The sequence below is a fragment of the Ammospiza nelsoni genome, chromosome 7, assembly GCF_027579445.1.
Source record: "Ammospiza nelsoni isolate bAmmNel1 chromosome 7, bAmmNel1.pri, whole genome shotgun sequence".
NCBI lineage: Eukaryota > Metazoa > Chordata > Aves > Passeriformes > Passerellidae > Ammospiza > Ammospiza nelsoni.
Genome location: NC_080639.1, coordinates 37,911,327 through 37,925,496, shown reverse-complemented (window position 1 = coordinate 37,925,496; position 14,170 = coordinate 37,911,327). Strand labels below are relative to the sequence as shown.

The 14,170-nt window shown below is 38.2% G+C and overlaps 1 protein-coding gene across 1 annotated transcript in view; it reads right to left on the bottom strand.

Annotated features, from left to right (window-relative positions):
• Positions 1-14,170, bottom strand: part of MBD5 (methyl-CpG binding domain protein 5) — a 127,901-nt gene that overhangs the window by 53,031 nt on the left and 60,700 nt on the right. Inside the window, exon 3 of the mRNA XM_059476220.1 lies at positions 2,297-2,433. The gene's annotated coding sequence lies outside the window, so the exon portion shown is untranslated. The remainder of the gene's footprint in view (positions 1-2,296; positions 2,434-14,170) is intronic.

Below are 14,170 nucleotides of genomic sequence, written 5' to 3'. Positions count from 1 at the left end.
ATAGCCTACCATTAAAGAATTTGCATAAAAATGTATTTTAGATCATAATTCCACTATGGATGTAACATGCTTCATATAAAATTATACATTAATGTTTAAACACATTGAAAGGTATTGATCAGAGACATTTTTATGAAGAATTCCCCATGAGCACAGAATGCTAATCACAGCAAGCACTGTAAAACTCTAATTTACTGGAAACAATTCCAAGAGATGGATGAAAGAGCCCAAGAATAAAACCTAAAGTCATAGCAGGGCTTAAAAAATCTGGGTCACATGGCCAGTGCTAAGGGCTGGAGGAGCAGCAGGGAAAGGAGCTCGAGAAATCCACAGCAAGGCATCAGGAGAATTCACTGACATGAATATTCTGATTTTGAACTTATCAAAATTAAATAGCAACAATAAATTAATGATAAAATGATCTGTACTGAGGGTATGGAAATGGACTTACACAGTGACTACAGAATTTGGGGGTTTTTTTTGATTCCATGCACATCACTAACAATAAACTTCCCAAAAAGTTGCAGGAATCCAGCGGTGGCTTTATTTCTGGGGGAGACACATCTGTTTTTTCAGAGCCTTTTGCTGTCTCCTTCCTTTGTGAGCTTCCTATTTACATAACAAATCTGTGCTACCAGATTAAAAAAATCCTGTCCCCATCTAATCTCTCCAGATACAAACAATATTCTTACAACTACAGTATTTGGAGGATCTAAAATTAAAGATACTTTTTTTGAGTAAACATAAAAAATACCAAAATCTGTTATTGTTGTAAGAGGAACAAACTGAACTTTTTAATTGTGTGCTGTCATAAATGAGTAAAAAAGAGGGTGGCAGTCAGCCAGTTCTCTTTTTACTTTAGCTGGGTTTTAAATGCATTTCTTCTAAATCAAACAACTTGATTATTGGCTGTTTCTTGTGTTATTTTTCTCATTTACTCTGTGGCATAACTGAAAACCTCTCCTCCCAACCAGTTAATTCCAAATTAGAGCCACGAGCTCCATGCTGGAAAATAACAGCAGCAGCTTTTGTTTGGGAGCATCCAGTTCTGCCTGATTTTCTTTACAGTGTTTGTTATTTTTTTGTTAAGGGAAAAAGTCACACAAAATTATATTTATTAATTGCATTGTCTTTCATTTCAGAGAAATCAGAGAACCCCAGACTGGTTTGGGTGGGAATGTGTTGGCATCAGAAAAACAGAAACTTCCAGAGACACTGAAGAGTTTGATCTACAACCTTAGATTGATGTAAAAATACAATACACAGACATGAAGCAGAAAAATAATAAACTTCTATTTCTATAGTTGTAAGAAAAAAATACACCTTAAGTGAGAAGCTATTGGTAAGATGGTGAAGGGTTTGTAATGTAGGGGTGTGGCTGTATAGACAATTATAGTAATTGTAATTGCAAAGTAAGCTAAGAGTTTAGGAGTTGTACGAGAAGTATAGATATGTGTATATATTTATATATATTTATATATAATATATAATATATAATATAAAATATATATATAACATATAATATATAACATATAATATAATATTATATAATATGATATAATATAATATAATATAATATAATATAATATAATATAATATAATATAATATAATATAATATAATATAATATAATATAATATAATATAATATATATGTTTATATATACACACATATATATATATATGTGTACAAAAGTAACAAAACCCCATTATATGGAATATACATGGAACCCATTTTATTCCATTATATGGAATAAAAATATCCACAATGCAGTAAAAATAAGTACAAGTAATAAGTTAAAAAACCAAAATACACCATGTACCAACTGTTCATTGAACTAGAAAGTTATGAACTATTATATACATATATATATATAATAGTTAATATAAGTATATACTATAACTATAATAGTTATAATAGTTAATATAGGTAATTATATTAACTATTAACTATTTATTAGTTAAATAATAACCTATATTAACTATATATTATATATACCTATATTAACTATTATATATATAATTCTATATATATGTATAATTATATATATATTATAACATATAATATATATCTATATTAACTATATATAAACTATATATATTATATATATATATAACCAACTCCTCTAAAATCCCACACCCTCTAAGACTACAATAACAACAGGAAGGGACAGAAATCCCATCCCACACCTTCCACTGCCCCAGGCTGCTCCAAGCCCTGTCCAGCCCAGCCTTGGACTCTCTGGGGAATGGGAATCCCCAACTTTAGAAAGAAAAGCAAAGAGAGAACTCACCCACCTGAAATCAGGAAGACTGGTGGGTGTAATCCTTTAGGATTTGGTGCTTCTGGGAACTTTTGGGAAGAATTAGAGAAGTGCTGTTTCTTCAAGTCTTTGTGGTTTTTGCCCGTTTTGTTGTGATAAAGCCTCTTCTTCCTGCAATAAAATATATGTTGTGTTAAAGGGGGATTTGCAGAAAGGGAAATTGTTCCTAAATTCCCTCTGGAAGGATCTCTGACTTCACTGCCCAAACAGAACCAGAAGAATTCCCCACAGTCTGCGCAGGGTGCAGGGCTGGCTCTATCCTCCCCTGCTTTACACTTGTAGAGAATTTAGGGCTGTAAAAACAGAGCCCACACAGCTGGAGAATGGAGAAAAGGACTTTAAAAAGAGATTTTCTTGAGAAGATCCACCACAAATTTTCCAAGAACTAAAATAGCAAATAGACGCCCAGTTTTGTTTATTTATACACACATCCCTTTTTATATACACTCACACACATGGACATTTCTATAAATTAATATAACAACCCCCAAAGTAGTTTAGAGCCATTGAAAGTAGGTTACAGACTTGTAGACTTTTTTTTCCCCCCAAATGCCTTGTAGATTTTTTCTCTAAACTAAACAGAATTCTGTGACTTGAAGGAGTGATGGCAAATCATGATGTTGGTCTATGCATGGCCTTGTATTTAATTTTATTCCTATAAGCAGCATAAAAAGTGGGTGAAAATACACTTTATATAGATGATTATGCTTGGAGTCAGCACAGGATTTTCAGGTTTTCCTAATTCAGACTCAAGTCAGATCTGGCTTAAATCAGGGCTCTGCTGTCTGCTCAGCACAAAGCCAGAAAACTCAGATTTTTCCTCAATTTTCCTGGAGTTTTAGGGAGTTCCTGAGGAGGGAATTCCTGAGGTGCAGTCCCTCACTCTGTCAGAGGGCACAACTCATGGCTCTGCTCCCTGAGTCCCTCCTGGATCAGGCCAGGATTTGTGTATTTCTCTGGATTAGCCTTAACCCAGATCCTGCCCTAATCCCCGTGGCTGCAGGAATGCTTGGGCTGGAGCAGCCAGGGGTGGCACATGGACAGCAAGGAGAAACTCCAAAAGGAAAGAGCAGCAGGCACTTGGGGAAATCCAGGATGTTTGCTCTTTTCATTTCTGAAAATCTCTTCTGCGTTCATGGGAACATCTCAGTGTATTTGTGATTAAAATCAAAATAATGTTTATTTATTTACAGCTTTTTAATTCTAAATTTTAACTGTTACAATGCCAAAGAGCAAGAGAAATGCCTAAAAAATCTGAATACCTGACTATTGTTGGCAACAATAATCCTGCTTCCATGCTGATTAGAATTCCCATCTATTATGTGAGTATTTGCTTGACATGGTATGTGGAGAAAACGAAGTTAAAGCAGAACAGATGGCAGAAGGAAAAGGAGAAGCAGCTATCCCACCTTCCAAGGCTACCTTTGCAGGAACATATGGCCTTTCCTGGGCTCGTGTATGACAACAAGTTGGCCAGATGAACAGAACATCAAAAATGAACTGTAACTGCCTAACAACGCCATGGACCACGTGAACAACAGGAGAGCTCAAAGAAACACCCAAAACCAGGCAGGTCTTGCTGAGAAGTTAATTCAGAATCAGCTGGAAGGCCAACAAACTATCACATTTCTCTGAATTCTGTGCTCCATTGTTATAAATATAACACACTGCTGTATTTCCTTTATGTATGTGATATATACATAAGGCTAAGGTACTGACATGTTTATTTTCCAAATGTGATATATAGATATAAGGAACGTTTTCCCGAGGTTTGGCAATGCTGTCATTTGAGTGGTTGTTGCTTTGAGCCCACAAGGTGTAAGAAGGGATATTATCTATTTTTTTGTGTCTCCAGTTACGGGTAAAAAATTTTAAAAAAGGAGTTTTAATTTGCAAGAGGAAAAAATCAGACGTCAGTTGAGTCAATATTTCAATCCTATAAATCCTGAGTAGCTGATACCTCTCCCTGCAGTTTGGACATTCTCCACACCTTGATGGAGTTTCTACTCAAGATTTAAACTTGTAAAGGCTGGAGAATAAAGGTCTCTCCAACAATCACACGTCCCCATTTATTCTGGTTTTCTCAAAACATCTAAGAATTAAATCTGATGAATAATTTACAAATTATTTTCATTCATCTGTATCACAGCACTTTGAAAACTTGATTTGTTTCCCTCAGCCCCTGTGCATACCTGGTGTACAAGCACAGCTGTTCTCTGGCTCACAATGGAAATGTAATCAACTTTTCTCCTTCACTGATCTTTAATTTAATATAGAGATAACCAAGAAACTGATGAGAACTGAGAAGATAAACAAAGAATTTGAGGTCTGTATAATGCCAATTTGTCTTTCCTCTTATTTCTCCTATGTTGCTAAAAGTACAAAACAATGAGTTGGTAAAAAATCGGTTGTTACTACTCCATATTACAAATAATTGATTTTTTTAACCACAGAGTGTTTGGGTTGGAAGGGAACTGAAATCCCATCCAGCCCCATCCCCTTCCCCAGGGCCACCTTCCATGGGTCAGGGTGCTCAGGTTCTCTCTTTAGGAGTTTCTACCTCAGCCTTATCATAGGAAATAGAAATATCCACCAAAAAGTGAAGATGTTTGGTAAAACAACCCAAACAGGGGAAACAGTTGTCACATTTGTCTCCAGCCCAGTGTCCACTCTTTCCTCCTGCTGCTCCTGTCACACACTGCTGGTGGTGACACCTTGTCCAGGCTGCCCTGGAGCAGGGGCTGGGCAGAGCCCCAGAATAAAGCAGGGATTCACTCACAGCATCTCCTCCATGGATCCACCTTGGGCAGCACCAGAGCCCAGCCAGGGCTGCACCCAAGATGAACCAAAATGGCCCCAAAATGCACGAGCGCTGCCGGGGTCTGTCCCTGGGATCAGCTCTGCTCCATTTGCACCTTGCAGTTCATTGTCCCATTGCAGCTTTAGCCCCTGCAGTCCCACCCTGCTTGTTTTTCTCTCTGCAGCCCACGGGGTTTGTGCTCCTGGGCTGAGATTTGGCTCATTTGTCCTTGGTGCCCAGCTGGAGCAGGAATTGTTTTGTCTCCCTGCTCTGTGCACAGAGCTCAGCATCCCTTAAACATTATCCCTTTTACACTAAAGCAGCTCAGAACCTGAAAAATAGAAAAGCCAAACCTGAGGCATCAAGGGAACACTTCCTCCACAGGAAAAGTGAACTCAACCCACCAAAATATCTTAATTTCTATCTCCTACCTCAGAGTATTTCATATAAATTCATTTGTGTTGACCCCAAGATCAGAACTTTCCCCATTTCTCCACAAGGTACACAACTCCACCAGTGTGGTGTGTTCACAGGGGTACCAGGATGAGGGGAGAGATGAGAATGTTGATTCCATGTTTCAGAAGGCTGATTTATTATTTCATTATATATATTATATTAAAACTATACTGAAAGAATAGAAAAAAGGATTTCTTCAGAAGGCTTGCAAGGAATAGAAAGGAATGGAATGATAATAAAATCTTGTGACTCTCAGAGTCCGAGCCAGCTGACTGTGATTGGCCATTAATCAGAAACAACCACACGAGACCAATCCCAGATGCACCTGTTGCATCCCACAGCAGCAGATAACCATTGTTTGCATTTTGTTCCTGAGGCCTCCCAGCTTCTCAGGAGAAAAGATCCTAGCAAAAGGATTTTCATAAAATGTGTCTGTGACACACCAAGACCTGCATGAACACACCCACAGCAGGAGGAGAAGAAAAGGATACCTGGACTTCCAGAACTCCAAACTCATTAGGAGAGAAGAAATTTCATGCAGCAAGCACACCAACAGTTTATATTTTTGCCTCATGACACTTTATCATCAGATAATAAAGTGTCTTCTTTTAGACATGACATTATGCCATTGTTTAAAATTAAATCCTCCCCAAAGAAAATAACATAAACTTCTCTAAACTCTGTTACTTTTTACTTCAAAATTCTTGGCACAAATCTCCATAACTGGCAAATTTTCATTATTTTAAACTCTCCTGCAGGGCAGATGCTGCCATGGGAGGGAGAAGAGACTCTGCTCTGGATTCAGGCTCCAACTGAAATTATCCTGAAGCTGGAAAGGCTGAGAAAATTCACAATGAATTTTCACAATGAATGAATTCCATCCCAATTCCATCCCTGCCTGCTCTGTCCTTGTCACTCCACTCCCTCCAAAGTGATGCTGCTAATTAGCACAACTAATTGCCCAATGCATTGATAACAGTATCAGGAAATTATCTGAATAATCCCCAGGCCCAGGGCTCCTACAGCAGAATTCAGTTTCTGGAATTCTGATTCTATTCTCGCTCAGGTTAATGGATGGTTCCCCTGTGAGTTTGATTTAATTCACACTGGATCACTCCTGAGTCTATATTTATATGAAAATGCCCTACTATTTCAATCTATTTGATAATTTTAAAAATATCTCTCTTATTTATTCAGAAATAGAGCTCAAAATTCGATCAAAATTTAGCCCAGGATTGAAAGAGTTTTCAGAAAGCTTTGAGAGATTTTATGAAGTCTGGTTTTAAGGTATGGAACTAAATAACCAAATATTCCTCTGATTTTTAGAAATATGTATAACAACAGCACTAAGGTCAAAGAGAAATATTAAATATTATTAATGAAAAATGTACTAAATGTCACTGGGGAAAAGCACAGTAAAAACAAGGATTTAAAGGTGTCAGTATTTGACAGCAAATCAACAACAGGAATAACTAAATTCCAGTTTTTTAAAGGTAAATTGAAGGATTTTCACATCTGCAGAGCACACAGAGGAAAAGGATCTGAGAACAAGACTTTCAGAAGCCAACAGACAACTTGGTTAAACCTAAATTTGCTTTTTTATTTCATTATTTTATATGAAGTTTTCTCTATGACCAAAAAATACCCCCTTCAAGCTAAAGGAACTTCTAATATACAAGAAGTGAAACAATTTTAAATGCCTTGCTTAAGTTAGCTTAAGAATTAAATAATATTAATTTAATAATTAAAATATTAGGTTAATAACTATAATAACAATAATAATTAAATTGTAAGTGCAATAACATTACAGCTTTACCATTTTGTATGGCTCTAAGAACAGGGAACTGCAAAATGTCAATTTAATGACTGAATTTTTCCTCCTTCACAGAAACCACAATTAAAGTGTCCCAGTTCCTTCATTCTCAGCCTGTTTTTTGCACTCTCTGGCTTCAGGTGTAATAAAAAATGAAGTTTCTGACCCCTGAAGCTTTTGTTTCCTCTCCTGTACCTGCAAACTTCTCTAATTCAAAGGCCTGGCAGGAAGGGGTTAAGGGGAGCTTCCAGATGAGAGACTCCATCTCCCAAGGAGAGGCTGAGACAGAGAGAAAAACTTGAAATTCCTCCAGAACTGATGTTCAGTTTTATTTTTTCTTTTTGTTGGAGTTGGGATTAAATGTGTGAGATTGTATCTTTTGTTTGGATGTAGATGTTTATTAGTTTTTATTTATATTACAGTTTTATAAACTGTGAGTTCTAGAGTATTTTATGTTGACAAACTAAAAAATGGAGTTGTATTTTTTATAAGACTTTTTAAGGATAAATAATTTAATTAAGGAATTATACTTAAAATATTTTTATTTTAGCTTAATAATTATTAATTGTGGTTTGTAATGTGGATTTTATTATTTAATAATATAATATTATTTAAACCTATGAAGAAGGTGAAGAAGAAGGATTAGTTTTTGGTTTACAACTTTTATTTTGTTTTATATATATTACTATATTTTGACACTTTAAATTTTATGTTTTCTATTATGTGATATTACATATTTCTATTTAAATGACATACTTATAATTTTAGTTTCACTATTGAATTTTGGAAGTTTTTTAATGGCTTTAGGATAAACGTGGTGTTGGACATGCCAGGTTCAGGTAGTTGGATGTGATTTGCCAGGACCCTGAGGGGCAGGAATGCCAGGTTGGCACTGGGAATGTCACCCAAGTATTGGGATCTGTACTGGGAGCAGTTTTCCACACCAGAAAACAGAAATACAACATCTGGACATGGCTTCACCCTGAAACTTCTTCCTCACCTTACGACCCCTGTGAGCTGCTGCTCCTCCAATCAGCCTCTCACATATTTCAGTATTTTTGGGCTCTGTTTTTTGAGCAGATCCAAACCAAGCCCAATGTAAAGGATCTGAATGATCCCATCAGCTTGAAAAAGTTCAAGGCTGAAAGTAATTCCCTACACAAAGAACCTGGTGGGATTTTAGAAGCACCTTTCAAGGGACGGCAGTGCTGGGCCAGGGGAGAAAACTTCAATCTGCTTTGTTGGAATGTGTGAATGTGCAAAAGCGGCCACCAAACACAAACAAAACTGGGACCTAACATAACCTCAAACTGGAATTCTACTTTTGCCCCCTCTTTGGATAAATGTGATCAGCAAGTGTGAGGAGCAGGACCTTCATTTGAGCAACCAAAGTCTCAGGGAATGCCAGCAAAATGTGGTTTTGAGCATAAAGACAAAATGAAGCCATTCTGCAAATGGCACCAGAGCACAGAAAATGCCTATTTATCTCCTGCTCAGTTGCAGAGAACAGATGGAAACATTTCCTTTGGACAACAAGAATAATTCCTTGATAATTCAGTATTTCTCCTTAATATCAAGATAGCCTGAAAACCAGAAAGAGCATCTTTAATTTTCCATGAAGTGAGATCTGTGCACCTGTTGGGGCTCTTTTAACATCATTAACGATCAGATTTTACATCAGGTGAGTTTCCTGCTGCATGGCACCATCCAAAGCTTTTAGCAGCCTCATAATATATAATATATAATATATAATATATAATATATAATATATAATATATAATATATAATATATAATATATAATATATAATATATAATATATAATATATAATATATAATACAATGTATAATATATAATGTATAATATATAATGTATAATGTATAATATATAATATATAATATATAATATATATAACATAAATATATAATATATTATATATTACATAAAATGTATAATATATAATAGAGTTTTTTTGGGGTTTTTTTGTTTTTTTTTTCTTGATATTTTTTGCATTAGCATCTTCAAATAACAGTGCCCAGGTCCTTGCAGGTAACAGTTAACTGCTACTAGTGGAAGGACTGAATTAGTAAATCTCAAGTAAGATTACAAAGAGCCAACACAAGGCAGATACAGGCTCCTAGATGATTTATTTTCTGAACTATAATCATGTCCTCTGCTAAACCATCAGAATTATGAATCTGCTTGTGCAGGCAGATGCTCATTTTGCATACTAGGGCTTCACTACAAAGAGGTGTAAACTTACTCAGTGTAAGAATTTATGCTAAAACACACATGAAAATGTTTTGGATGGACACACCAGATAATTTGGCTTTTAGTGCTGCAGGTCAGCCCAACTGAGCACATGATGGTGAACACGGGGGGGTACAAAATTTGTTCCTCAGCACCTTCAAGTATTTTAGGCAGCAGATAAAAATGAGCAGCTTACACCAAGGTTTTTCCCTAACAGACTTTTGGTCTGTTTGTCCAAAGAAACATTAAATACAGAAAATATGAATTCACCTGCAATAACACTGTCCTCTCACATTCTCCAAATTATCATCAAGGGCTATCATCATACCTATTTACCAAAATATTTACATCAGTGCTGCTCCCCACTCAATGTAACCACATCACTTTGTGGCACAATTAATGTGACAGCACAAACATCCCTTCTGCTTCATTAATTGAATTAATTGCCTTGCTCCAAACCCCAAACCCACAACAAGCTCTAAATTTGTTGCAACCACACCATGAATGGCAGCCTGGGCTTTGCAAAAAAAGTCTCAAAGCCTGGCACAGGGTGCCCAGAGCAGCTGAGGCTGCCCCTGTGCTGGAACCCTGGCTCCTGATGAGAATTTCAGATTTCTGTGCTGGGAATTTCAGCCTTTCTGTGCTGGGAATTTCAGACTTTCTGTGCTGGGAATTTCAGAGTTTCTGTGCTGGGAATTTCAGATTTTCTGTGCTGGGAATTTCAGATTTTCTGTGCTGGCAGGCACTGACCCCCAGGAGAACACTGCACTGACCTGAGGCTGTGGAGAAGCTTCCAGAATGGAATGATGGAACTGGGATTGTGGGTGTGGGGTTTGGATAGAAGTGTGTGATAGCACAGGGTGGGAAACTCAGAGTTTAAGGGTTTAGAATATAGCAATGTATATAGAGCAAGGTGGAGGGTTTGGGGTGGAGGCTGGTCCTTGTTCTTCACCTTCTTCTTTCTAGATTTAGGTGGTTTTGTGTAATTGGATAAAAATGTCCACATCACAACATATGAGTAGTTAGTTATTAAGTAAAAATAATTTAGGTGTAATTTCTTAACTAAACAGTTTATCCTTACAAGTCCTTCTAGAGATACAGCTCCATTTTTACTCTGTTAGAGTGAAGTGCTGCAGAACTCTCACTCTGAGAGACAATAATGTAAATAAGAACTAATAAACACCTGAGTCCCAACAAAAAATATCATCTCACCATTTAATGTCAACCCTAACTAAAAAGAAACAAAAGAATCACCATTAGTGGTGTGAAGGTTCCCTGGCTCCCTGGCAGTGCCCAAGGCCAGGCTGGAAGGGGCTGGGAGCAGCCTGGGATAGTGAAAAGTGTCCCTGCCAGAACTGGGATGGATTGGGATGAGCTTTAAGATCCCCCCAACCCAAACCATCCTGTGATTCCACAAATTTCTGTACAATTCTGTGCAATTTCTGCACCTCTGGATAAATTCCGCCACTAAGTTTGATAAAAATCCATTTTTGTAGCTCATTTTCCAGCTGCTCTTTCTGAATACAGAAGACATTAAACCAATGAAGAGGAACAGAATCTTGTTTTAACATTTACTTTCAAATTTTTGTGAGATCAGCACCAGGAGATGACTTGGGAAGGGCCATGGATGTAACCAGGGGTGTGGATCATCCTGAGGAGCACATCCAACACACCTGCAATGATTTTCTCTGCCCAAAACGATTGCACACACACAGGCAGGGACCTGAGAGAGGATTTTGGAGAAGCTGAGCCAAACTGAAAACTCTCTTCACACAGAATTGAAAATGGTTTTTAAAATTTCCCACTCTTCAAGAGTAACACTGTAAAAAACTTCATCCATGAAGCTTTTTGGAACTACAGCAAGATAATTTAACACGTTGTGCTGCTCTCAAGTTGAGGTCACACATTCTGCCATCATGTTGTGCATGAATTTTGATTTCCCTCAGCAGTATGGTATTTGTCATTCATGGAACCATCTCAGGTTAAGGCAAATGGTGAAATGTTGCATCAGGTTGTATTTTAATAACTGGAATTGAGAATTTCAGGTATTTTGCGCTGTTGCAAAGGCACCATGTGTACATTTACATGCAGTGACTGTTGTATCCAAGGAAAAGGCACTCAGTGATTTACAGCCACAGCACTCAAGCACAATTATCAGCTTTGAAACCCATCAATTTGATTTTTTTTTCCCCCTTTCTTTCTTGCTTTTAGCTGGCACTAGCACAAGGAGTTCTGGCATAGACTGTTTTCAGTTTGTACACATTTCAAATCAGCGCTGATTTCCTGGGACAGAGGATTCAGAATTGCCACGTTCCCTTTAACTGAGCAGGATTTGCAATAGTAAAAGATTTAAAGATTTCTTGTACTTTTAACTGTTGGGCTTCCAGCACTCAAAGCAAGGCTCATTTTCTCTTTCCATTAAAAAGTGACTTTTTCTTTCTCAAACCACTGGAAAACCTAAAAGGGCCAATGTGTCTTCTTTCCTCTTTTTAAATTTAATAAAGTGCAAGGGATACAACTTGACTCTAGGCTTAGTTTTTGTTCTTTGGAAGGGACACAAAGGAACAAGCATCCCGTTTATTTTTGGTGTAACATCAACACAATTTAACACATTCTTCTATTTTTTAGGCAAAAAGTCATATTACTGCTCAGGTGCATTCCCAGAGACGCCAGAGAACTTTCTGGAATGTGAATTGTGACGTTATCAGCTACTAAACTTCTTTCTGGAAGTGTTTTTTGGCACACTGCAAATCCAAATCTTTAACCACCTAATGAGTGATTCCCTCAGGGATGACTCCTCCTGGAAAATCACCCGCTGGGAGCCTGGGCACCTTCCCTGAGCGGGTGGGGAAGGGCTGGGATGGCATTCCCAGAGCAGCTGGCGCTGCCCCTGGATCCCTGGCAGTGCCCAGGGCCAGGCTGGAGCTCCCTGGGACAGTGGGAGGTGTCCCTGCCTGTGGATTGGGATGATTTAATGTCCTTTCCATCCCAACCCATGCCACGATCTCATGACAATGTGGGATGTGAAGCTTTGGGATTCCCTGCCCACCCCCTGCCAGCGGCCATGGTGAAAGCTCAGGTTGGTGTCCTGCCCCCAAATATCCACAGAGAACTTCCCATGAAGGGAAACCTCCTGGGGAGCCACCAGGGACCAGCACAGCTCAGGGTGACCCCAAGGGAGGTCAGGGACACGAGGAAAGCTCTGCTCCCAAACCCCAAATCCCTCAAGCTGTTTTGGGACTGCTTCAGGTGAAACAACAACAGCTGAGGAAACAGTTTGGTTCCTGCAAAGCCAAAGCCTTCAGTCCTGTACCCCTGTCAGAATCCATCCTGAGGTACCACATTGACACCTATTGAAAGCTGTTTAAAAATTAAATCACCCTAATTAGGCAGCCAGCAGGCCCTCCCACTCTTTATTAGAACGGGTGGGGCTGCTGGCTGCCTAATTAGGGTGATTTAATTTTCAGATGCAGAGGCTGGTGATCTCCAGGGCCTGGGTGCTTTTTCCTTTTGACCTTTCCTAAGCACCCAAGCCCTCGAGATCACCAACCTCTGCATTTAAACCACACCAAGACCACACCTTTGAGTGAAAAGGAAATAAAATCCAAGTTTTTCTGCTGTTCAAATGGTGCCTTGAAGGTGTCAGAGGTTTTCAGCTATTTCAGTGCATTTTCTTTAGAAGCACAGATCAGGTTTTGGGTTTATTGTATGATTTACTTTCTAGTCTTGAAGGAGCTTTCAGAAATATTCTGTTTTCTTCCACTGTCAGGCCTTGAGCTGCTGTGGGCAAGAACAAACTCCAGATCCATTTGGACAAATCCAGATGTGCCAGAGGTTGTGCCACCACTCTCTTTTGTTGGCCAAACCCTGAATTTGATAATTTATTCAACTTAAATCATCAAGCTGCAGATACTACATCCACATCCACTGATAGAAGAATTCCTGCTTATTTCCTCTAGACCTTCACAAGAAAACCTCATCAGAAACACCTTCAATATTTCTTAAAAATCTTATTTTTTTTTACCTTTTATTGGAGCCATGGAATTATGGAAATGAACAGCAGGGATGGCTTCTGCATTGAGTGTTTCTAGATGAGCTCGAGGACAGGTAAGAAGAAATTTAATTGGTTGGGAATCTGTGTCCTAGAGCTCATCTTGCAAAAACTGATGCAGAGTTACCTAAATGTCTGAAAAGCAGAAGGGTCAGGTATTGGGATGAGAGGCCCTTCCAGAATGCAGGAAATTCTGAAATTCAGGAATAGAATTCAAATTCAGGGATGGAAGAGAGAGATTCAGGGATGGAACACTGAAATTCAGGGATGGAAGAGACAAATTCAGTAATTTCAGAGCTGTGTTTGTGATTCTGTGATTTGGGCATGCTACTGAAATGCTTTTTCAGCTCTGCCATCAAGAGTCAAGACTCCAGGATTCAGCAATTCCAGATGGGCAATCCTCAATCTGTGTCTGCTTTAAAATCACCTTTATATCATCTTTAAATCACATTTGGTTAACTGCTAGAACAGTTCAAACT